The 24314-nt window shown below is 45.8% G+C and overlaps 1 protein-coding gene across 3 annotated transcripts in view; it reads left to right on the forward strand.

Moving 5' to 3' along the window:
- The first annotated feature begins 5597 nt into the window (after positions 1-5597).
- Positions 5598-24314, forward strand: part of GRHPR (glyoxylate and hydroxypyruvate reductase) — an 82824-nt gene continuing 64107 nt past the window's right edge. For all 3 annotated transcript variants that reach the window (XM_089913419.1, XM_089913416.1, XM_089913418.1), the window contains exon 1: positions 5598-5699. The gene's annotated coding sequence lies outside the window, so the exon portion shown is untranslated. The remainder of the gene's footprint in view (positions 5700-24314) is intronic.

Consider the following 24314-nt stretch of genomic DNA (forward strand, 5'->3'; position numbering starts at 1 on the left):
TCTCCCAGTTAGTAGGTTGTCATTTTATGTCGATGGTTTCCTTTACTATGCAAAAGTTCCATTTGTTTATTTTGCTTTTGTTTCCTTTGCCTAAAGAGACAGATCCAAAAAAATATTGCTACAATTTATGCCTATGTTCTCTTCTAGGAGTTTTATGGTTTCCAGTCTTACATTTAGGTCTTTAATCCATTTTGAGTTTATTTTTGTATATGGTGTTAGAGAATGTTCTGATTTCATTCTGTTAAATGTAGCTGTCCAGTTTTCCCAGCACCACTTATTGAAGAGACTACCTTTACTCCATTGTATATTCCTGCCTCCTTTGTCATAGATTAATTGGCCATAAGTATGTGGGTTTATTTCTGGGCCCTCTGTTCTGTTCCATTGACCTATGTGTCTGTTTTTGTGCCAGTATCATACTGTTTTGATTACTGTAGTTTTGTAGTATAGTCTGTGGTCAAGAAGCATGATACCTCCAGCTCTGTTCTGCCAGTTGGTTCCTTCTTGATGCTCTGAGGGTAAATCTGTTCCCTGCCTCTCTCCCAGATTCTGGTGGCAGTCCTTGATGCTTCCACACATAACTCCAATCTCTGCCTCCATCTTCTCCTCTATGTTTCTATGTGCCTTGGCTTTAGGGCCGATCCTAAGGCCAAGATGGTCTCAAGGATCCAAGATCCTTAATTACCTCTGCAAAGACCCTATTTCCAGTTAAGTTCACATTCATGGGTACTGGGGATTAAGACTTGTATATATCTTTGAGGGGAACACTATCCAACCCACCCCCAAGAACTGTAAGAGGAATTGCTTCTACAATGCTGCACTTTGTTTTTATTCCCTGAGCTTTTATAGGGGGATGCAGTATTTCATCTTTTATTCTTCTCTGAATCTGCATTCTGATTTACACTTTTCTTAAGGCTATTTTAATTATTTATAATTTCTCATATTGCATATATTCTCATACCTGAATTCCTCTGTGAAATATATGTTGGGTAAATAAACATATGAACTGAAAAGCATCTCTCAGATTTGGGGACGTGTAGCTCCTTGGAGATCTTTACCAAAGGAGTTCCAAGATAGTGGTGAGCCAAGAAGCCAGACCACAGTGCACTGAGGAGGGAATGAGCAGCTGGGTAGAGGAGAAAATGTACATCTCTTTGTAAACCCTTGGCTATGAAAGGTTAACAGGACAGTGGACTCTGCCTGGTTGCTGTTGACAGGAAGGTGCTGAAAAGAGGATGTTGGAGGACAGAAGAAAACTCAATTGATGGCACTCAAGGAGGAGGGAAGGGATGTCTCCAGAAGGATGCCTGAAAGGAGTTGAAGGCAGGTGTGAAGACAGGTGAGCAAGGTGAGGAAATGGTATCCTCAGTGCCTCCCTTTCGATGGAGAAGGCTTTTCCAAGAATAAGGGAATAGAGTTGAGGGGAGTAGGGAGGTATAGAAGGATCACCAGAGACAAAAGGAAAGGGGAGATCTCTGGGGGGCTACTGGAATGGTGCTGGGGACCCAAGGCAGGTCAGAGACCAGGAGTTTCCTATCTCTTATTCCCTTGAGGGAAGGTCCTCTCTGGAAATGCCCTGTGGCAGCCCGAATGAGGACAGAAGGTGGGTACACGTGCAAAGGAAGGATTTCCTGTGGAGAAACCAGACCATCACTTCCTTCCCTCTGAGTTACCTGCTTCATATCAGAGTTCAGCCCTGTACACATTAGCGAATAGTCCTAACAGATTTTCACTTACGTCCCCCAAGTATGTCCACCAAACATAAGTTAGCCTTTTAAACATAACAGACCAGTGTAAACATGTTGCTAATCAGATGTTGTCACAAGGACATGTGCCTTTTTGAGCTCTGATAACTTGTGACCTCCTCTCAAGGCCCCAGTTTCCTCGTTATAAAATTGGAAGCAGTGAGATCAACCTGGATGAGTTCTTAGTCGCTCTCTACTCTGATGTTCTGTGGTCTAATGGTGACTGGAATCCCTGGGCTTAACCAAACCAGAATCACCACTGGCTTCACTCAAGAGCAATAGTGATGACCAGTGTGCAGCACTGCCTCTCTGTGGGCAGCCCTCAATCTACCAGCAGCTCAGCAAGTCCCCAGCCTGCCCAGCTCCATCATTGAATTCACATTAGCAACTCATGGCCCTTACAGTAAGCATCACCTGGCTGTCTTCCCGTGACCCAGCCTCTGAGAGCCTTCTTACTCTATACAGTCTCCTTCTCTGTCCATCTTTCCAGCTGCTCATGTCAGGCCCAACCTCTCTCCGAGGAGAGTCTTCCAGCTGATTCCTCGTGACCCCACAAGCCAATCCCTCATTCATGCCTCACCAACCAATCACAGGCGTGGCTGGTGCACAGGAACTTTATATAAGTGCCATGATAGCTGGTTAAACATCACACTTGTGGACCTTTTTAGGAAAAGTTGAGTATCAATCCCTTGATAATGAACATAATCCCTCCATTTGATACTGTTTCAGTAGGAAACCCAGTTTCAGCATGGGTCATGTCCCCTCACAGCACCTTTTTGAGCATACAACTAGTGTTAAGTGCTTAGAACTGGCTGTGGTATGGCAGCCTCATGGAGTCAGATCTCTATTTTTAGCTTTTACACAATTAATTGTTCAGTCCCCAAAGCCACAAGTAAGGAGCAGAGGTCACAGAAGAAAGTAAGAGCCACAGTTCCCATAGCAAGACAGATGGGAACCCATAAAGAACCCAGAGTTCAAACCCCAACCCATGCCCTGGTCAGGTGTGGCCCACTCTGGACCTCCACACTGGGCCATCCAGCCAACTCAATAAACACTTCTTGAGTATCTCACCTGAGCCAGGTCCTGTGCTGACAAGGGCTCCCCTACTCTTGAGGAGCTCTCGTTTTCTCTAGTGGGTGAGACAGATTCAAACCCCATTCAGTTCTACAACAGACATTTATAGGATAGCTGTTATGTGCCAGGCACTGCACTGAAGTCAAGGTGCAGTGATGAGCCAGACAAATATGATGCACGCACTCATGGGGCTTGTAGCCCATGGAGAAGACAGACTCTGTACGAGTGAGTTGAGTGCTACAAAGTGTTCCTGGTGTAGAGTAGGGGCTCAAACATATGTTGATAGAATAAAGAGATAAAGGCCATGTCATCTTTCTCCTTTCTAATAGGGTCCAGAATGGGGCCTGACACAGGCGTCAGTAAATGAATGTAACTCACTGGTCCCCAGCACCATTCTGTGTGTGATATTACCAAAATAGGGATGACTAAAACCTTAGTGCACTGGACTGGGAGGTTGCCCTTCCAAATGGAAAGGTCCACAGCAGTTCCTTTGGGAAGGTGGCTTAAGGCTGGAGAGGGTGAGTGTGGGACTCCCATTGTAGGGTTTTGGGGAGGTACAGAGGTTGCTGGTGTTGCTGTGTCAAGCCTCAGGCAGACAAAACAAGACAAACCTTGCTAAATGATCATTGTGAGGTCTGTCGTTCAAACGGAAGATAAGAGCAAAGAAAATTCAAGTCTACTAACGTAATGCTGGAGCAGAAATCGCCCTGATCTTTCAGAAAACAACCACACAGACACTTCCTTAAAGAAGTTTAGTCCAGGAGGATTAATATTTTTTCTAATCAAAGTTCCCTGTTTTAGAAAGAAACCCCATGGGTTTCAATACTGTCATCTGTTGTAATCCATCAGACATGTTTCCTGCCCTCAGAGAGCTTCCATTTTAACTGGAGGAGAGAGAAACCCTGAAATGGATGGCAGTAACTCAAGTTAAAAAGAAGCCCAGATGTGAGACTGTGCAGGAAGGGGTCACTTGCAGGGTCAGTGATGGTGGGGACCCAGGAAAACTTCACAGAGGAGGTGGAATTGGCCCTTGGAGCAGAGGGAAGACTTTGACGTGTAGGATAAGAGGAAATACGTTTCAGAAGAAATCCAGGTATAGGCAACATCCGGGATGTAGGAAAATCTAGAGCACACTTAAGTAAGAGGGCCCAGTTCATTAGCCTTGACCATGGATAACATGAAAGGGAGTAGAGGGAGATAAATTGGAGCAAGATCACTGCAGGCTCCAAATTTCAGGCCAAGGAGTGTGGTCCTCTGTGTTTCATTTTCCTCATCCATAAACATGGAAATAATACCCTCTCTCCTGCAAGAATTAAAGTATCTAATACATATGAATTATATATATTACGTGCTTAGTGTCTGATAAATAGAAATGCTTCATAAACAGTAGCTAACACCATGGCAGTGGTAGCAATAGGGAACCATTTTTTTTTTTTTTTTTTTTGTGGTACACGGGCCTCTCACCGTTGTGGCCTCGCCAGTTGCGGAGCACAGGCTCCGGACACGCAGGCTCAGCGGCCATGGCTCACGGGCCCAGCCGCTCCGCGGCATGTGGGATCCTCCCGGACCGTGGCACAAACCCGTGTCCCCTGCATCGGCAGGCGAACTCTCAACCACTGCGCCACCAGGGAAGCCCCATCACGGATTTTGAGTAGGGAAATGGATGGCACCCTCAGACGGGTTTAGATTAACACAGCACCACACAAATTAGCACTTTTAATGATATTAGTCCTGGGACTACCCTGGTGGCACAGTGGTTAAGAATCTGCATGCCAATGTAGGGGACACGGGTTCGAGCCCTGGTCCAGGAAGATCCCACATGCCACGGAGCAACTAAGCCCGTGCACCACAACTCCTGAGCCTGCACTCTTGAGCCCTCGAGTCACAACTACTGAGCCCACGTTCCATAACTACTGAAGCCCGTCAGCCTAGAGCTCGTGCTCTGCAACAAGAGAAGCCACCACGGTGAGAAGCCCGCGCACCGCAATGAAGAGTAGCCCCTGCTCGCAGCCACCAGAGAAAGCCCGCGTGCAGCAACGAAGACCCAACGCAGCCAAAAATAAATAAATTTATAATAAAAATTTTAAAAATTAAAAAATATATATTAGTCCTTTTGGACATTGCTCTTCTAAGGACTTAAGTGTTCTTTATCTGCCTTTGCACAGAGGGTGGTGCTTGGTGGCATCAGTCAGGGTTCTCCAGAGAAACAAAACCAGTAGGATATGTATACAGAAAGAAAAAGATGTATTTAAGCCCACACAGCTGTTGGGGATGGCAAGTCCAGAATGTGTAGGGCAGCCAGCAGGCTGGAAACTCAGGCAGGACTTCTGTCTTACAGTTTTGAAGCAGAATCCCTCCTTCTTCAGGAAACCTCAGTTTTTACCCTGTAGGTCTATCAGCTAATAGCATGAGGCCTCCCCACACTGTGGAGGGGAATGTCCTTTACTGGCAGTCAATTTGTTGTAGATGTTAATTACATCTACAGACCACCTCCCCTGCAACATGTAGACTAGTATTTGACCAAACAGCTGGGTGCCGTTACCTAGCCAAGTAGGTATACAGAATTAACCAGCACAGTGGTCTTTATCTCAAAGAGGGAAACTGAGGCAGAAACTTGGCAAAACCCTAATCCCTAGAACATGGTACCAGGCCTGCCAGATAACTTCTGTACCTTGGTAATCATTTTACATTATTTATTCCTGCTTCCTAGGTAAAAGTCTCCGCAGACCAGAACAAAGCCAAACCTCTATGGGGTATATTGTGCCAAACGCTGATGCAGCCAGAGATGCAGACTTTGACTTGGTGCCAAGAAGCCCTTCCTGACTGGAGTTTCCAACAGTGGGACAGACCACCTGGGATGCAGTGGGCTCGAGGTCCCTGGAGGTGAGCAACCAGAGGAGATTCAAACATCCCCTGAGAGTGGGACCAGGCACCAGGAGGGAGCCCCTGCAGAGGGTCTATGAATTCTGATAACCCTAGATACTATAAATGTTGCTCAGAAAAGTCCCTGCTTCTTCCTCCTCTCCACACCCCTCCCCTACCCCGAAGTGAGGCATCAGAGGTTGGAACCTCCCCGAAATGGAAACCATCTGCATGCCTTTCTCACCCTTCCTCCACCAGCCTCCTCTCCCCAGCCAGCTTCGCCTGGTTAATCTTTCTGGGAGGAGAGCTTGTCAAACTCGCCTCTGCCTCAGCCTCCTTTCACACCCCGCCTCAGCCTCCTTTCACACCCCACCTCATCCTCCACGCCTACCCGCATGGAGCCTCGGGGGGCCCAGGGGATCCACCATCGTCCTGGACAAGTCATGGGTCACCAACCACTTCTCTTCTGTGCCTACACCCAGTTAATCATTTCTTCCTGGTGATTTGCATGGCAACCCTCTTGCGCTTAGCTGCTCAGGGGAGTTTTCTGGTTTCATTGCCTCAATTAACATTGCCCTCCTGGGTCACTCTGGATTCCCCTGCCAACCCACCACAGGCCTGACCTCTGAAGCCTGCCTGTCTATGCTCCAGGGGGTTCTTGTCTTCTCATGGGCCTTCCCTTACCATCAGCAAGCCAGGCTATGCATGCAGCACCATCTCGCAAGGGATGGGGAGATATTGGCCACGGCAGGATTCTTGAAGTTCTGGTGGATGTCAGAGCTGCAAAGGCCTGAAAGATTGTCTAGTTTACTCTGGCCCACCCGACTTCACCCCCACTTTACAGATGGGGAAACCGAGGCCAGCACAGGGAAAAGGCTTGCCCATGGTCATTCCTCAAGTCAGAGGAAGAGCCAGCCCTAGGCTTTGGGGCCCTCTCCCTCAGCCCCTTCTGTCTCCCTCTGCCACACTTTGTCAACAGAAAACAGAAAGCATCTCTGAAAACGTCAACATGTTAGGAGTGAGTGAAAAAATGTGTTTCGTGTTTAAATATTGAATCTCAACAATGTTGTTCCCTCCAGGCAGCTGTTTGCAAGAAGCTCTGGGCATAGCCATGAGCTGGGCTGTGGCATGGAGCAAGAGGGCAGGAGGGAGAAGAGACCTACCTCCCTCCCAGACAGGAGCTCTTTTAGTACAGCGAACTGAGCACCTCCTAAGTCACACTGCCCCACAGAGTCATTACCAGGAGTCAGGGAACAAATGAACATGAAGATACAGGAACTAGACCCAGAGGACAGGGAAAAAATTAGAAAGGAAGGGGGAAGCAGCAGTAGATCCAGGGAACACGGGGTAGATACCTCAAAGACCTCAAGTTCCTGGACCATCAGGGGCCAACACAAGTCCCAGCACTTGCTATAAAAGATCATCTCGGGGTTTCCATGACAAAGAAACTGTCAAATCAGAAAGCCACCATTCTACAAGCTGGAGGACCTTCAGAAATTATCGAATCTAGAAACCTGTATGGTACATATGGGGAAACTGAGGCCCATAAAGAGCTTCATATCCTGCACTGAGTTAGGGGCAGAGCCAGGACTGGAGTCCAGGCGCCTGCCTCCCAGTGTGGGACTCTCTCCATGAGCCAGAATGGGCCATGGGGCCAGCGTTTGGAGGAGGTTTGGAGAAGGGGACGTCAAAGACCAGGTGTTGAGCTCTTTGGAGCCCTGGAGGCTGGTGAGGCAGAAACACCACAGAGGAAACCTGGGGTGTCTCTGTGACAACAGACTTCTGAGGAGCTGTGGAGAAACCAGGGTGATTGTGATGGGGGAAAGAAGGGCTGTGAAAGTGAAATTTGCAATTTGTGAGACAGGGAAACTGAAAATGTGCTCTCCATCCGATGCAAATTATCTGTGGCTTTTTGTCCCACGCCTGCAGCAGCTCACAGCATATACACCAGGATCCATGGGGCTTGGTTCCCATGGTCTGCAGCCGGGAAAATGGGAACAGAGAAGGCTTCCCTCGGTCAGGGAGGGATGTGTTGGGATGCCCAGGCTCCATGTGGAGCTGTCCTCTGGGCTGAGAGTGGGCCTCCTCTGTACCTGGCTTAGGCAACTCTGTTAGGGACGACCTCCCGGGCAACAGCACTCAGCCCCCCGCCCAGGTCAGCTCCGGACTCCCTGCCCTCCCCATCTCCTGCCACACCCCTTTGTTCTGCCCCCAGGTACCCCCACATTTTCATTCCTGCAAGAATTTGCTTATCCTGTGTCTACTGCTGTTAATGCCCTCCTTCCTTTGCTTCTTCAACCCTGTCAGCCTGGTCAGATATTCCATGAGGAAACCTCCCCTTCTGCTCCAGGAAACATCAATGTCTCAGCTGTGCCTCTCAACCTCCTCACCTAGCCTACATCTATTGTACTTTCAATTGTCTATTTACTTTCTCAGTCTCCCACAGAAGACTGGGAGCCCCTCGAGGGCAGGTACTATGTCAGGTTCATCTTTGTATCCCAAAAGCCAAGCACTTCGGTTGGCGCCCATTAGAGGCCAGGATGCAGGCTGCCACCGTGCCCGTCAGAGCCAGGGCAGACATTGCTAATCAATCATGATCTCCTTTCCCTTGGAGTCTCAGAAGGCTTCACTCTTCAGCATAGAGTTCCAGGCAGGCACTGCCCAGCAACCAAGACTGGCTTTCTTGATGAAACTAGTGACTCATTAAATGTGTGACTCAGATCTCAGCTGGGGGCTATTGGCCCCTCACAGATTTGGCTCCAGTGCCATGCTCTGTGCTTACCATGATTGCTGAGAGATGCAAAGCTGACTGCCTCATGGTGCCTCAGCATCACTCCTGAAGCAATCCAGGCAGGAAACCCACAACCTTTCTCAGCCCACAAACACATGCACACATGCACATACTTGCCCACATACACACTCCCACATGTTCACACGCACCCACAGGCACACACTTACACACGTATTCCCACTCATATGCACACATTCACACATGCTCACATATACATACACCCACACATGTACACGCTAGCCACACTCCTACATACCTAGACATGCACGCTGACACACACACATGCTCTTACACATATATACATATTCACACACGCATGCACACACTTGTGTCACACACTCACAAATACACTCCCGTTAAACATTTTGTGAGTTTGGGGAACTGCAGTGAAGATTTCAGGGCTGCAGGGAGGTGTCACGTGACACAACGCATTGTTCCCACTGTCCTTGCAGTTCCTTCTACCCATTCTCTCTGCCTTCTCGCCATCTCTTCCCTCCATTCCTCCAGCACTGTCCCACCCCAGTGTCAAATTTTTGTCCCTCTGTTTTGCAGAGCCATTCTGCTGCCCACTCTGGAGCTAGGGACGGGCCATGCCTGTGCCCACAGATCCCCACCCACCCAGAGTCGGTTGAATCACGTTTCTCCATCTGGTTTCAAATATTGTTATGAGTAGATAGATAGCTTTAACAAAAGACATTTGTCTACAGCTCTCCGCTTCCCATTCTAAACTAACACAGTTCAATGACAAACACCGTTTAAAGCCTCTACTCGGCGCCCGTCATCATGCCCAGCATTGAAAATAGGGACAGTACTGTCCCTAAAAGAGCACCAGTCTAATGGCAAAAACAAATAGTGACAAGTAAAAGGAGTGATTAATGCCATGCCTGGAGGCAGAAGAATGACTTCCCTGCTGTGATATGAAGGATGACCAGATCCCAGGGGAACAAGATTGGGAGGGTCATCTCAGGCAGGAGGGACAGCGTGTACAAAGGTGCAGGACAGAAAGAGCACAGCTGGCATCCTGTGTAGAGCTGAGGGTAGAGCTGAGGGTAGAGGAGCAGCTTGGAGGAGCAGAGCAAGCAAGCGGAGGCCAGACTGCACCCGGGCCTGGGGCTGGGGCTGTGACTCCGTCCTGCCAATGCTGGACCCTGCGCCACTTGCGAAAGCCATGGTTTGAAGGGGAGCCAGTATCACAGACGTCTTCGCCCAAACCGGCTGAGCCGTGTGCCCATCTGTCCATCACCAAGGCTTCGGAAGAGTGTTCAGGGTCTGACTCTTCTCCAACAAACACACACATCAGAGGCAATCAAGGTCTGATTCCTGTCACTGTCGATTAGTTTCACCTGTACTTCAACCTTGTATAAATGGAATCATCCAATATGGACTCTTTTGTCTCCGGCTTCTTTAGTTCACTGTGTCTGTGAGATTCACCCCTGGGTAGAATCTTTTAAAACTTTGTTTCAAACATTGAGAGTTGGGGTGTGAAACTTAGAGGAGCCCAAACTTAACAGTTTTCTAATCACCCCACCACAGAAGCAGGGCTCTCATGAAAATGAGCTGTTATCCTCTTCCTTTAAAAGCTTACACAGAACATAAGCCTCAAGGACCACGATGTATAGCAAGCTCCCCCACCTGCATTGAGCGGCAAGAGTCTCACTCCAGTCCATGACTTAAGAGACTCTATTAAATCCAGGGTGGATTTTCTATGCCCAGTGGTTTTCCATTTTGTCTTTTAATGTTTACTTTAAGGACTTAATTTTTAAAAAAGAGCCAAATTACCACCACGCTTTAAAATGAACTTGTTTAGGGGAGTTAAAAACAGACTTCAGAATGTGGAGCTTCAATTAACTTTGAAAGATGGTAATTAAACAGCCCCTGTGCCCTGTCTCATACTTTGCAAAAGCAAAGAAGAGAGACCAGAGACTGGAAGTTCTCACCTTGGCAAAACACTGAGCAACATGAAGAGCTTTAAAGTTCCACACATCCAGGCTGTACCCCCAGACCGACAACATCCGAATCTGCTGGGTTGGAACCCAGACACCAGGATAGTTTTTTAAGCTCTCAGATTCCAGTGTGCATCAGAGGCTGAGAATCTCTGCTTTAGATTGATTGACAGCTGTGGACAGTGATGGGATGAGAGACTTGAAGAAAGGGAAACGGGTAAGGCTGAGAGACATGGAGAGGGCTTCACACTAAAATACATCTCGCTTTGGAAGGAAACGAGAGGGCCACAACCAAGCCACGGGACACCAGAGGACATTTCCAACCTCTGAGGAAGAATTCTGTTATGTGATGAACTGTGCCCCCCCCCAAATGCTGAAGCCCTAACCCCTAGTACCTCAGAATGTGACTGTGTCTGTAGATACAGCCTTTATAGAAGTAATTAGGTTAAAATGAGGCCATTAGGATGGGCCTTAATCCAATATGACTGGTGTCCTTATAAAAAAAAGGAAATTAGGACCGACAAAACACCAAGGGGCACATGCACAGAGGGATGACCCTGTGAAGAGGCAGCAAGAGGGCCACCGTCTACAAGCCAAGGAAAGAGGCCTCAGAGGAATCCAACCCTGCCAGCAACTTGATCTTGGACTTCCGTCCTCCAGAACTGTGAGAAAATTAATTTCTGCTGTTTTAAGCCACCCAGTCTGTGGCATTTTGTTATGGCAGCCCAAATAGACTAATACATTCCATGTAGCTCTTTGGCCATATGTGTAAAGAGCCTTACAAGGGTTATTCCTCTGGCCCAGTATCTCCACTTCTAGGACCCTACCCTATAGATTAACCAGGAATGGCCTTAAAGAATTATCAGCTAAGATGTCCACAGAGTATTCTTTATAGTTGTAGTTATTGGCAATGTTTGACAGTGGGAGAATGAAGAAGTAAATGATAGCAATCAATTCAACTGAGCAAGAAGAAGCCATTAAGTTATTAAGATTTTTAAAGTTGCACATTCAGCATGATCTCTCACCTATGTGAAAATTCATTGACCTTGATCCTGATCAAGAATCTAATCCTGAGATCTCTTGACTCCATCCCAGGCTGCTGGCCACGTGTCTCCTTTCTTTGGCCTCCAGCATCTAAGTTACCTACAGGTAGCACCCCCTCCCCAACACACACAGACCCACAGAGAGCCTTCTAGCTTTCCAGCTTGTACCTCTACCTACCCATCTCTATCCCAAACCCATACACAGGTGTATGCATATGAAAAAATGTGTTGAGATGTAACTGCACTTTATGTAAGTTATACGTCAGTTTTTAAAAGTATTTTGAGGTGCAGTGGAAAAAGGCTGGAAGTTAATATCATAGGTACACAGGTGACTGATACAGAGTCTGTGGATCTGCAAGAGTGGGGCAGAAGGGTCAGTTTGACTCGGGTTGGAAGTGTGGATGGAATCAGGGAAGGCTTCCCCTGAGAGGTGGCTCCTGCACTAAGGCTCAAAGGCTCAAAGAACGAATGGTGGAGTTAGAATGTCTCAGAAATTCTCGTTCACAGGCTCAGAGGCCAGTGGGGGATGATTTCAGGTGGGAAGGTGGGGCTGGGGCATGGAGGGTGCTGGGAAAGGACGAGGGACAGGACAGGTCTGCAGATGGAGCTATCTGTTGTGCTGATTCCAGGAAGGATCCTAGCATGGCAGGTCGAGTGATCTGTGTTGTCAATGATCTCAGAGCGGGGTGGGGGGAGGCAGGTCAGGCGGCAGTGCTAGCTGTGGGGTGCAGGGGAGAACGGGGGTATGCAGAGGTGGAGTCAAGGGTCCAGGTGATGTGGCCGAGGTCCCAAGTCATTGTACTTTGGGGATACAGATGGGTGGGCCAGGCACAGATGGAGGGCTAGGCTCTGTGGGTCTGTGTGTGTGAGGAGGGGAGGAGGGAACTGATAGGGAACTTAAAGTTCGGGAACCAAAGAAGATAGACACCGGGGGATGGGGCAAGAAGATCTCAGGACAAGGTCTTGGGTTGTGGCCTTGAACCCAGGCTGGCTCTGGTGTTCTTGGCTGATCTGTTTTCTCCTTGTTTGTTTTTATAAGATCAGATTGGAAAGAATTCTTAGAGATTCCCCTCCTCGTTCTATTTTATTTTGTATGACCTTTTATGTCCCCCTTACCCCGATTTACAGAGGACAACACTGAGGCCCAGAAAAGGGTAGAGAGTTGACAAGGAAGGGGAAGGTGGGTGGGTTAAGTGATGTGAACCAAACACGTAAGGGACCTGGCAGGTGTCCCAGGCTTGGCCTGCTCACTTCAGAGCAGCCCTGACCAGGAGGACCACAGAAGAGACCCTGCCCCCTGTCACCTAGAGAGACCCTGAGCCAGTCATTTCAGGGGTGTGACCCAAATATAATGTAGAAATGTGCCTGGTGTATTTGTATAGATCAGCAGCAGTTCCTTCTGAATTTCTGTTGGGTATTTTGCTTGGTTTTGTTTTTTTTTTAATTATCCAAATTAGCATTAGGTGAATTCTCACGATGAAAGGTCCCCATTTTGTAAGACCAGCTGTCAAAGTGGAAGTGAGCACATGCCAGGCTTGCCCACCAGCCAACGTTTAGCAGTCAGAGGACAGTGGAGCCCCCCAAACCCCACTTTCTACCTTGTCATGAATTAATTTCTCCTCACTGTGTAAACAACATGGGCTTTGTAAATGCAGCTCTTTCCTGATGTTTAAGTACATTTGCTCTTGTAATGAGCTGAGACCCCAATAACCAGCAATGCAAACCAGCCCTCTTTTCCCAACAAGGCCACCCCCTGGTTTCTGATGCTGGAGGGACAAGTTTGGGACCACTGGGTTAGGGGGCTTTGGAAGGAAGACAGAGAAAAAGATGAGCCGTAGATGAGGACCTTGGTCTGTGCATCTGCTCACAGTTGTTTGATGAGGGTCTACACCACGGAGGGGCCACCCTCATCATCCAGCTCTAGGCCTTCACCACTGCCGTTCTTTCCCCGTCATTTCTTCCTCCCGCCTCTCCGTCCAGCAAAATCCTACCATGTTCAGCGGCCAGCTCAGTGAAGCCTGGCTGGGCAAGCGGACAGCAGAGAGCTCAGGCTTCAGGGCGGGCAGACCTCTCGGGATTGCTGTGAAGATCTCACATTCACGGCCACCACCAGGGCCACCGCGTCCTGGCACCAGTCACTCATCCTATGTGGTCGCCCAACACTTTGCACATTTGTATGCTTTGTTTCAGAACAATAAGCGTTGAAGCTGCAGAACTGAACACGTTCTAAGATCCATTTTTGGAAAAAATGAAAATAAGACTACTGTTTATGTAGACATGAATATAGATGTTTGGGAATGTGTGCATTCTTTATATATATAAGAAATATGTCTTTATATATTCATAGAAAGAAATCTGAAGGATACATACGAAACTATTCCTCTTGCTTATATCTAGGAAGATTTGGTTTCATATTGTTTGAATTTATTATGAGCATGTATTAGGTTTTCAAGCTTTTAACTGACGTTTCTGAAGAAGAGACGTTTCCTGGGTTTGATCTGTCTTCTCCCCTGGCTGGACATGCCTCTGTCCCCCAGTGCTAGCCCAGGCCAGGGCACAGGGCAAAGTGGGCAAATGTTTGTTAAGTGAATCACGGAGAGTGCAAGGGTGAGCCCTGGCCAGCCGTCCCAGAGGCAGGGACATGATGCTGTCGCATCACAATGCTGAAGGGCGCTCGTGAGTCCTCAGGAAATGTTTTTTGAATGAATGATGAATGAATGAATGAATGAACGAACGGACAAATGAGAATCCAGTCTGAGTGATCAGAAATTCTGAGTTTTATGTTTCTGAATTAACAGTTTTTTAATGTTTTAATATTGGGAACCAAGGAGACAATGAAATAGAAGATACCAACAGAAGGGGTCTTGGAAATATTTTATCAATAAGTGTAAATTTTTTTTTCATTATGAAGTAACAGAACTATGTTTCAGAAGTTTCAAAAAGAAAGAAGAAATGGGTATAATCACACCATGCTAACATATGCACTCTGCCTATTTTCACGCAGTTCCTTCAGGCTACATGAATGTGTGCACATTTACCTAATCTACACATTACATAGCGGACTGCTCACACCATTTTGTGTCATGCTTTTTGAAAAAACTTACTGTTATACCTTCAGCCTTTGCCATCCTGTTATAAAGTCCCCAAACTATTATGAGTGCAGTTGACTTCATTAAGGGAGCATAGGTAATTTATTTAGGCAACCATCTGTTGTTATATTGAAGTAGCTTCCCTTTTTTATTACAGCACTGTATTAATTTTTTAACTACTAGCTTTTGCCCAGTGTCTTATAATTTTACTCTGGGGTGCCATTCAGTGTTGCTTCGGCACCTCAGGTCCATGTGTCCAGAAGCAAAGGAGAGCTGAGCAATCTCAAAGTGGCTGAGCCACAAATTATTAATTTACCAGTCCACACGAGATAAGGAGCTTACACCAGAGAGTCAATCACTGCTTCCTTCATTGAGAGAGTCTTGCTATGAAAAAGTCAGCTGAACTAAACTGTGAGCCTAGTGACACAGTGATGTACATTCTGGTGCAAACTCCTTATTCCTTCATGGACATTTAACCAAGAGTTCTCAGACCAGTGCTTGTCTGCAGGTCTCATCCTGAGTAGTACTTGTCTGTACAGCTTCACTGAGCACAGGTGGATTTTGTGGGAAAATTTACCTCTGGGTGGATTCGTGCTTGGGATTTGGAAGAGAATAACAGTCCCTCCCCTGAGCTTGGCGCTGTACTGTGGCCTTCCTGTGCAACCACACATAAAGGGTGCCCCATCCTGCAGCTGCTGTACTGCTGCTCCCATGTACCGCTGCGTCGTGTTTCTGCACTGCCATACGCAAGCGTGAACAGCCAGGCTGCCCCTGGAAGGGAAGAGAGCCCAGGCAGCTCAGTCTGAAGGGCCACCATGACAGTTGTGCAGTTGACGTATTTCATAGGACACTTAGGATAGTGTTAAAGACAGAAATTTTTCAATTGAATTTCAATTATTCTCAGAAAAGAAGAGGGAAGGATTTTTCAGGATTCTAAGCTGAAAAGTGACATAGTCAGGTTTGCATTGTAGAAGGAGCAACTACTCTGTGGTGAACAGACTAGAGGGGGTGAAACCAGAAGGGGAGATTCTAGTGGGAGGGTCAGAACTAGATTAGTAGCCTTCACCCTCCCTCAACCACACTCTGGCCTCAGCCTCATCATGGCAGGAGTGTACTCTCCTAGCCCTAGACTTTTTTGGGCTTAGTCTTGTAACTTACTTTGGTCAATGGAATAGGGCAGGAGTGACAGGATACCAGTTCTGAGACTTGACCTTAAGAGGCCTCCCATGTTTCCACCTGCCATGTTGTGCATCTTCCATCACCAGGAGAAGGATGTGCCCAGCTAGCCCGCTGATCCTGGAGGATGGGAGACACATGGAGCAGAGCCACCCCTCCCACTTGTGGACTCATGGACCAGACCAGCTTAGGTCAGTGGAGCTGCAGAACCATGAGAAAGAACTACCTATTACTGTAGGCCACTGAGAATTTGTGGCTGTTTGTTAGGCAGCATTGCGGCAACAGTGGTAACTGATACAGTGAGGATGGGAGGAAGTGAACAAAGCCAAGGAATACGTAAGCAAGCAGATGGAGCTGGTGGTCAACTGGGCATGTGGGCGAGACTGACAGGGAGTCTCAGAGGGCTCGGATATTGGGCTCAGGTTTCTGGGTGTTTGAAGGTGCAGTGCCTGGGCTGGAGGACACAGGGGAAAAGGACAGGAAGTGACCTCCCACATTAGACTTACGTCATCAGCTCCCTCTCCTTGCCCCTGACCCTTTCTTTTTCTGTTTCTGAAGGAGACCGGGGCCTGTGTTTCTCAGGATAAGCCCCTCAGGGGCTGAACCACTGAGCGGGATTACATGCATCCCTACCACACTCAGCGACCCACGGGCCTCCGTCTCTGTCAGAACACCTCCTCCATTACAGACACATTCGAACAAGCCCTGATTTGGACAAAGGGGTGAATTAGTCTTCCCGGCCATGGGGGCCATTCAAGAGAGGCCCTGAGATTTCCCAGGGCTAAATACCTGCCTTTGCAGCAGTGAAACCACCCAAAATATTCACTTTTTATTTTCAGCTAGACAAGTTGAACTCAATTTGCATTGGATAATTATTTTCAATTAAGTGATAACAATCCTGTTTTGTGCAAAAATAATCTTGTCCAAAGGCCAAACAGTTTATCCCATACAAGAAACAAGGAGGCAGTGACGGGGTAGGCCTATCAGCATGTTCTCCATGCAGCAGAGGGATGCCCCAGCCGAGCTGCTCATGGGGCACCTCTAACCCCGTGGGCCATGTGGGACCATTGGCCTGGTCTGCCCTCTGATCCCCTGCCCTGCAGCCGCTTCTTTCTGCTTTGAACTAAGAAGGAAGCACCTCCTGACGACTGCCAGGTGCTAGAAAAGCAACTGGTGCAGAGAAAGGCCCAGAACAGAGGCAGGAGACCTGAGTTCCAGACTAGCTGTGTGTCCCCAGGCAAGTCATCCCCGCTCTGGGCCTCAGGATCCTCTGTATGGGGAGCAGCAAGGTTAGAAGTACGGACTGCTCCAGCTCAGATGTTCTGTGATTCTGTCCTGGTCACCCAGAGTGGCCTAGGTCTAGAGCCAGGTTTTCTATAGGGGAACCAGCTAAGCAGCCAAGCCCTGCTTCCTGGGTATTCCCTGTGCTGCTAGGTGGAGGTTCACCCCTACCAGGCAGAGGGAACAGGGACTGAATTCTGAAGGCTTATTCAGGAGGAGCTTGTTCAAGCCTTCTCATGTGTTCAGGAGCAGATAGCTCACAACCAGGGGCTTCAGGAGCTGGAGGACTGAATCCCAAAACATCACAGAAATGGGAAACATCCCAAGGTGTTTTTGTTGGGCATGCACTCCCACACCTGCAGCAATGGAGCGCTTACTTCTTCCCCAGCAGGCCCTTTGCCACACCAACCCTCGTGGGAAACCTGTCTGAAAGGCCTCTCTGCCTCCCCAAGACACATGGACCTTGGGTCCTCCTGAATTGTCTCTTTCATCCACCCACCCTGCTGACCTCAACCACTGCCCAGTCAAGCCATGATATCAGGTTTAAGGAAGCTATGATGCTGTTCACTTGGCTCTCCAGGCAGCACACCCAGCCAGACCCATCCCTCGTCAGACCTTCTGATATCCGATGTTGCCCACAACGGTCAGCGTGTGCAGGTTATTCTGAGTCCATTTTCTCACTTGCCACTATTTGGTGCATCTTGTTTAGCTCTTCATAGAGCCACGTGGACCTGCAAGTCTCATTGCTTTTTGGAGACATCATACTCCTGCATTGGACTAGAATTCTTTTTTTTTTTATACTTTTATTTAATTTTATTTTTTTACTTCTACTTTTATAGATATTTTATTTAATTCTATGGGTTTAAAAAAATTTTTTTTACATCTTTTTTGGAGTATAATTGCTTTACAATGGTGTGTTAGTTTCCGCTTTATAACAAAGTGAATCAGTTATACATATGTTCCCATATCTCTAGCGTCTCCCTCCCTCCCATCCTCCCTATCCCACCCCTCTAGGTGGTCACAAAGCACCGAGCTGATCTCCCTGTGCTATGCGGCTGCTTCCCACTAGCTATCTATTTATTTGGTAGTGTATATATGTCCATGCCACTCTCTCACTTTGTCACAGCTTACCCTTCCCCCTCCCCATATCCTCAAGTCCATTCTCTAGTAGGTCTGTGTCTTTATTCCTGTCTTACCCCTAGGTTCTTCATGACATTTTTTTCCTTAAATTCCATATATATGTGTTAGCATACGGTATTTGTTTTTCTCTTTCTGACTTACGTCACTCTATATGACAGACTCTAGGTCCATCCGCCTCATTACAAATAGCTCAATTTCGTTTCTTTTTATGGCTGAGTAATATTCCATTGTATATATGTGCCACATCTTCTTTATCCATTCATCTGTCGATGGACACTTAGGTTGTTTCCATCTCCGGGCTATTGTAAATAGAGCTGCAATGAACATTTTGGTACATGACTCTTTTTGAATTATGGTTTTCTCAGGGTATATGCCCAGTAGTGGGATTGCTGGGTCGTATGGTAGTTCTATTTGTAGTTTTTTAAGGAACCTCCATACTGTTCTCCATAGTGGCTGTACCAATTCACATTCCCACCAGCAGTGCAAGAGTGTTCCCTTTTCTCCACATCCTCTCCGGCATTTATTGTTTCTAGATATTTTGATGATGGCCATTCTGACTGGTGTGAGATGATATCTCATTGTAGTTTTTTTTTTGTTTTTTGCTTTTTTTGTGTGTTATGTGGGCCTCTCACTGTTGTGGCCTCTCCAGTTGCGGAGCACAGGCTCCGGACGCGCAGGCTCAGCGGCCATGGCTCACGGGCCTAGCCGCTCCGCGGCATGTGGGATCTTCCCGGACCGGGGCACGAACCCACGTCCCCTGCATCGGCAGGCGGACTCTCAACCACTGCGCCACCAGGGAAGCCCTCATTGTAGTTTTGATTTGCGTTTCTCTAAGGATTAATGATGTTGAGCATCTTTCATGTGTTTGTTGGCAGTCTGTATATCTTCTTTGGAGAAATGTCTATTTAGGTCTTCTGCCCATTTTTGGATTGGGTTGTTTGTGTTTTTGTTATTGAGCTGCATGAGCTGCTTGTAAATTTTGGAGATTAATCCTTTGTCAGTTGCTTCATTTGCAAATATTTTCTCCCATTCTGAGGGTTGTCTTTTGGTCTTGTTTATGGTTTCCTTTGCTGTGCAAAAGCTTTGAAGTTTCATTAGGTCCCATTTGTTTATTTTTGTTTTTATTTCCATTTCTGTAGGAGGTGGGTCAAAAAGGACCTTGCTGTGATTTATGTCATACAGTGTCCTGCCTATGATTTCCTCTAAGAATTTGATAGTTTCTGGCCTTACATTTAGGTCTTTAATCCATTTTGAGCTTATTTTTGTCTATGGTGTTAGGGAGTGATCTAATCTCATACTTTTACATGTACCTGTCCAGTTTTCCCAGCACCACTTATTGAAGAGGCTGTCCTTTCTCCACTGTACATTCCTGCCTCCTTTATCAAAGATAAGGTGACATATGTGCATGGGTTTATCTCTGGGCTTTCTATCCTGTTCCATTGATCTATCTTTCTGTTTTTGTGCCAGTACCATACTGTCTTGATTACTGTAGCTTTGTAGTATAGTCTGAAGTCAGGGAGCCTGATTCCTTCAGCTCCGTTTTTCGTTCTCAAGATTGCTTTGGCTATTCGGAGTCTTTTGTGTTTCCATACAAATTGTGAAACTTTTTGTTCTAGTTCTGTGAAAAATGCCAGTGGTAGTTTGACAGGGATTGCATTGAATCTGTAGATTGCTTTGGGTAGTAGAGTCATTTTCACAATGTTGATTCTTCCAATTCAAGAATATGGTATATCTCTCCATCTATTTGTATCATCTTTAATTTCTTTCATCAGTGTCTTATAATTTTCTGCATACATGTCTTTTGTCTCCTTAGGTAGGTTTATTCCTAGATATTTTATTCTTTTTGTTGCAGTGGTAAATGGGAGTGTTTTCTTGATTTCACTTTCAGATTTTTCATCATTAGTGTATAGGAATGCCAGAGATTTCTGTGCATTAATTTTGTATCCTGCTACTTTACCAAATTCATTGATTAGCTCTAGTAGTTTTCTGGTAGCATCTTTAGGATTCTCTATATATAGTATCATGTCATCTGCAAACAGTGACAGCTTTACTTCTTCTTTTCTGATTTGGATTCCTTTTATTTTCTTTTCTTCTCTGATTGCTGTGGCTAAAACTTCCAAAATTATGTTGAATAAAAGTGGTGAGAGTGGGCAACCTTGTCTTGTTCCTGATCTTAGTGGAAATGCTTTCAGTTTTTCACCATTGAGGACGATGTTGGCTGTGGGTTTGTCATATATGGCTTTTATTATGTTGAGGAAAGTTCCCTCTATGCCTACTTTCTGCAGGGTTTTTATCATAAATGGGTGTTGAATTTTGTCAAAAGCTTTCTCTGCATCTATTGAGATAACCATATGGTTTTTCTCCTTCAATTTGTTAATATGGTGTATCACACTGACTGATTTGCGAATATTGAAGAATCCTTGCATTCCTGGAATAAACCCCACTTGATCATGATGTATGATCCTTTTAATGTGCTGTTTGATTCTGTTTGCTAGTATTTTGTTGAGGATTTTTGCATCTATGTTCATCAGTGATATTGGCCTGTAGTTTTCTTTCTTTGTGACATCCTTGTCTGGTTTTGGTATCAAGGTGATGGTGGCGTCGTAGAAGGAATTTGGGAGTGTTCCTCCCTCTGCTATATTTTGGAAGAGTTTGAGAAGGATAGGTGTTAGCTCTTCTCTAAATGTTTGATAGAATTCGCCTGTGAAGCCATCTGGTCCTGGGCTTTTGTTTGTTGGAAGATTTTTAATCACAGTTTGAATTTCAGTGCTTGTGATTGGTCTGTTCATATTTTCTATTTCTTCCTGATTCAGTCTTGGCAGGTTGTGCATTTCTAAGAATTTGTCCATTTCTTCCAGATTGTCCATTTTATTGGCATAGAGTTACTTGTAGTAATCTCTCATGATCTTTTTTATTTCTGCAGTGTCAGTTGTTAATTCTCCTTTTTCATTTCTAATTGTATTGGTTTGAGTCTTCTCCCTTTTTTTCTTGATGAGTCTGGCTAATGGTTTATCTATTTTGTTTATCTTCTCAAAGAACCAGCTTTTAGTTTTATTGATCTTTGCTATTGTTTCCTTCATTTCTTTTTCATTTATTTCTGATCTGATTTTTATGATTTCTTTCCTTCTGCTAGCTTTGGTGTTTTTTTGTTCTTCTTTCTCTAATTGCTTGAGGTGCAAGGTTAGGTTGTTTATTTGAGATGTTCCTTGTTTCTTAAGGTAGGATTGTATTGCTATAAACTTCCCTCTTAGAACTGCTTTTGCTGCATCCCATAGGTTTTGGGTCGTCGTGTCTCCATTGTCATTTGTTTCTAGGTATTTTTTGATTTCCTCTTTGATTTCTTCAGTGATCACTTCGTTATTAAGTAGTGTATTGTTTAGCCTCCATGTGTTTGTATTTTTTACAGATCTTTTCCTGTAATTGATATCTAGTCTCATAGCATTGTGGTCGGAAAAGATACTTGATACAATTTCAATTTTCTTAAATTTACCAAGGCTTGATTTGTGACCCAAGATATGATCTATCCTGGAGAATGTTCCATGAGCACTAGAGAAAAATGTGTATTCTGTTGTTTTTGGATGGAATGTCCTATAAATATCAATTAAGTCTATCTTGTTTAATGTGTCATTTAAAGCTTGTGTGTCCTTATTTATTTTCATTTTGGATGATCTGTCCATTGGTGAAAGTGGGGTGTTAAAGTCCCCTACTATGAATGTGTTAACTGTCGATTTCCCCTTTTATGGCTGTTAGTATTTGCCTTATGTATTGAGGTTCCTATGTTGGGTGCATAAATATTTACAATTGTTATATCTTCTTCTTGGATCGATCCCTTGATCATTATGTAGTGTCCTTCTTTGTCTCTTCTAATAGTCTTTATTTTAAAGTCTATTTTGTGTGATATGAGAATTGCTACTCCAGCTTTCTTGTGGTTTCCATTTGCATGGAATATCTTTTTCCATCCCCTCACTTTCAGTCTGTATGTGTCTCTAGGTCTGAAGTGGGTCTCTTGTAGACAGCATACATATGGGTCTTGTTTTTGTATGCATTGAGCCAGTCTGTGTCTTTTGGTGGGAGTATTTAATCCATTTACATTTAAGGTAATTATCGATATATACATTCCTATTCCCATTTTCTTAATTGTTTTGGGTTTGTTATTATAGGTCTTTTCCTTCTCTTGTGTTTCTTGCCTAGAGAAGATCCTTTAGCATTTGTTGTAAAGCTGGTTTGGTGGTGCTGAACTCTCTCAGCTTTTGCTTGTCTGTAAAGGTTTTAATTTCTCCATCAAATCTGAATGAGATCCTTGCTGGGTAGAGTAATCTTGGTTATAGGTTTTTCTCCTTCATCACTTTCAATATGTCCTGCCAGCCCCTTCTGGCTTGCAGAGTTTCTGCTGAAAGATCAGCTGTTAACCTTATGGGGATTCCCTTGTGTGTTATTTGTTGTTTTTCCCTTGCTGCTTTTAATATGTTTTCTTTGTATTTAATTTTTGACAGTTTGATTAATATGTGTCTTGGCATGTTTCTCCTTGGATTTATCCTGTATGGGACTCTCTGTGCTTCCTGGACTTGATTAACTATTTCCTTTCCCATATTAGGGAAGTTTTCAACTATAATCTCTTCAAATATTTTCTCAGTCCCTTCCTTTTTCTCTTCTTCTTCTGGAACCCCTATAATTCAAATGTTGGTGCATTTAATGTTGTCCCAGAGGCCTCTGAGACTGTCCTCAGTTCTTTTCGTTCTTTTTTCTTTATTCTGCTCTGCAGTAGTTATTTCCACTATTTTATCTTCCAGGTCACTTATCCGTTCTTCTGCCTCAGTTATTCTGCTATTGATCCCTTCTAGAGTATTTTTAATTTCATTTATTGTGTTGTTCATCGTTGTTTGTTTCATCTTTAGTTCTTCTAGGTCCTTGTTAAATGTTTCTTGCATTTTCTCTAATCTAATTCCAAGATTTTGGATCATCTTTACTATCATTATTCTGAATTCTTTTTCAGGTAGACTGCCTATTTCCTCTTCATTTGTTAGGTCTGGTGGGTTTTTATCTTGCTCCTTCATCTGCTGTGTGTTTTTCTGTCTTCCCATTTTGCTTATCTTACTGTGTTTGGGGTCTCCTTTTTGCAGGCTGCAGGTTCGTAGTTCCCATTGTTTTTGGTGTCTGTCCCAAGTGGCTAAAGTTGGTTCAGTGGGTTGTGTAGGCTTCCTGGTGGAGGGGACTAGTTCCTGTGTTCTGGTGGATGAGGCTAGATCTTGTCTTTCTGGTGGGCAGGTCCACGTCTGGTGGTGTGTTTTGGGTTGTCTGTGGACTTATTATGATTTTAGGCAGCCTCTCTGCTAATGGGTGGGGTTGTGTTCCTGTCTTGTTAGTCGTTTGGCATAGGGTGTCCAGCACTGTAGCTTGCTGGTCGTTGAGTGAAGCTGGGTGTTGGTGTTGAGGTGGAGATCTCTGGGAGATTTTCACCGTTTGATATTACGTGGAGCTGGGAGGTCTCTTGTTGACCAGTGTCCTGAAATTGGCTCTCCCACGTCAGAGGCACAGCACTGACTGCTGGCTGCAGCACCAGGATCCTTTCATCCACACGGCTTCGCTCTGTTCAGTGGCCACCAACTGGATCCTTAGTTTCACTTAACTTCTTGTAAAACGCATGTTGTTCACAAACAGAACAGGAGGGCGGTGAGGAAATGTATCACTCCTTCTAACTGGGCTCCCAGCACCGGAATCCCCGCCTCGCCCAGCGGGCGAGCGGCTGAGGGAGACGCGGGCGCGGACGGTGGCGGCGTTCGGGGCAGGGCTGCTGCCTAGAATTCTTTACTTCCGTTTACAGTCTTCTCTACTATTGCGAATCTGGGTAAACCCCCTCCCCACCAATTCAGCTCCTGGGAACATCTTCCACCAATGTCTTTTCCTTCTTCCTAATGCTATATTTTCATTATGAGTCTAAAGATAGATGCAGTTATAATTGCACACCGAGAAAGACTCTTCTTTAAGTTCATTCCTTATTGAACTTGAACTTGATTAGATTTATCAAGAACAGCAAAACAGACAGCCCAGAAACTTCCCCCCCAAACCGAGGCGGATCAGCTGAGCTCCAGCTCTGTGCAGGTGGCGGTGGAGCCCTGTGGCCCCCCAACCCCGCCTCCTCCCCAGGGGGCTTCAGGGAGGCGGGGGGAACAAGT

This window comes from Delphinapterus leucas, chromosome 6 (genome assembly GCF_059928025.1).
Source record: "Delphinapterus leucas isolate spDelLeu-1000000601 "Yukka" chromosome 6, BTC_Dleu_Yukka2, whole genome shotgun sequence".
Classification (NCBI taxonomy): Eukaryota; Metazoa; Chordata; class Mammalia; order Artiodactyla; family Monodontidae; genus Delphinapterus; species Delphinapterus leucas.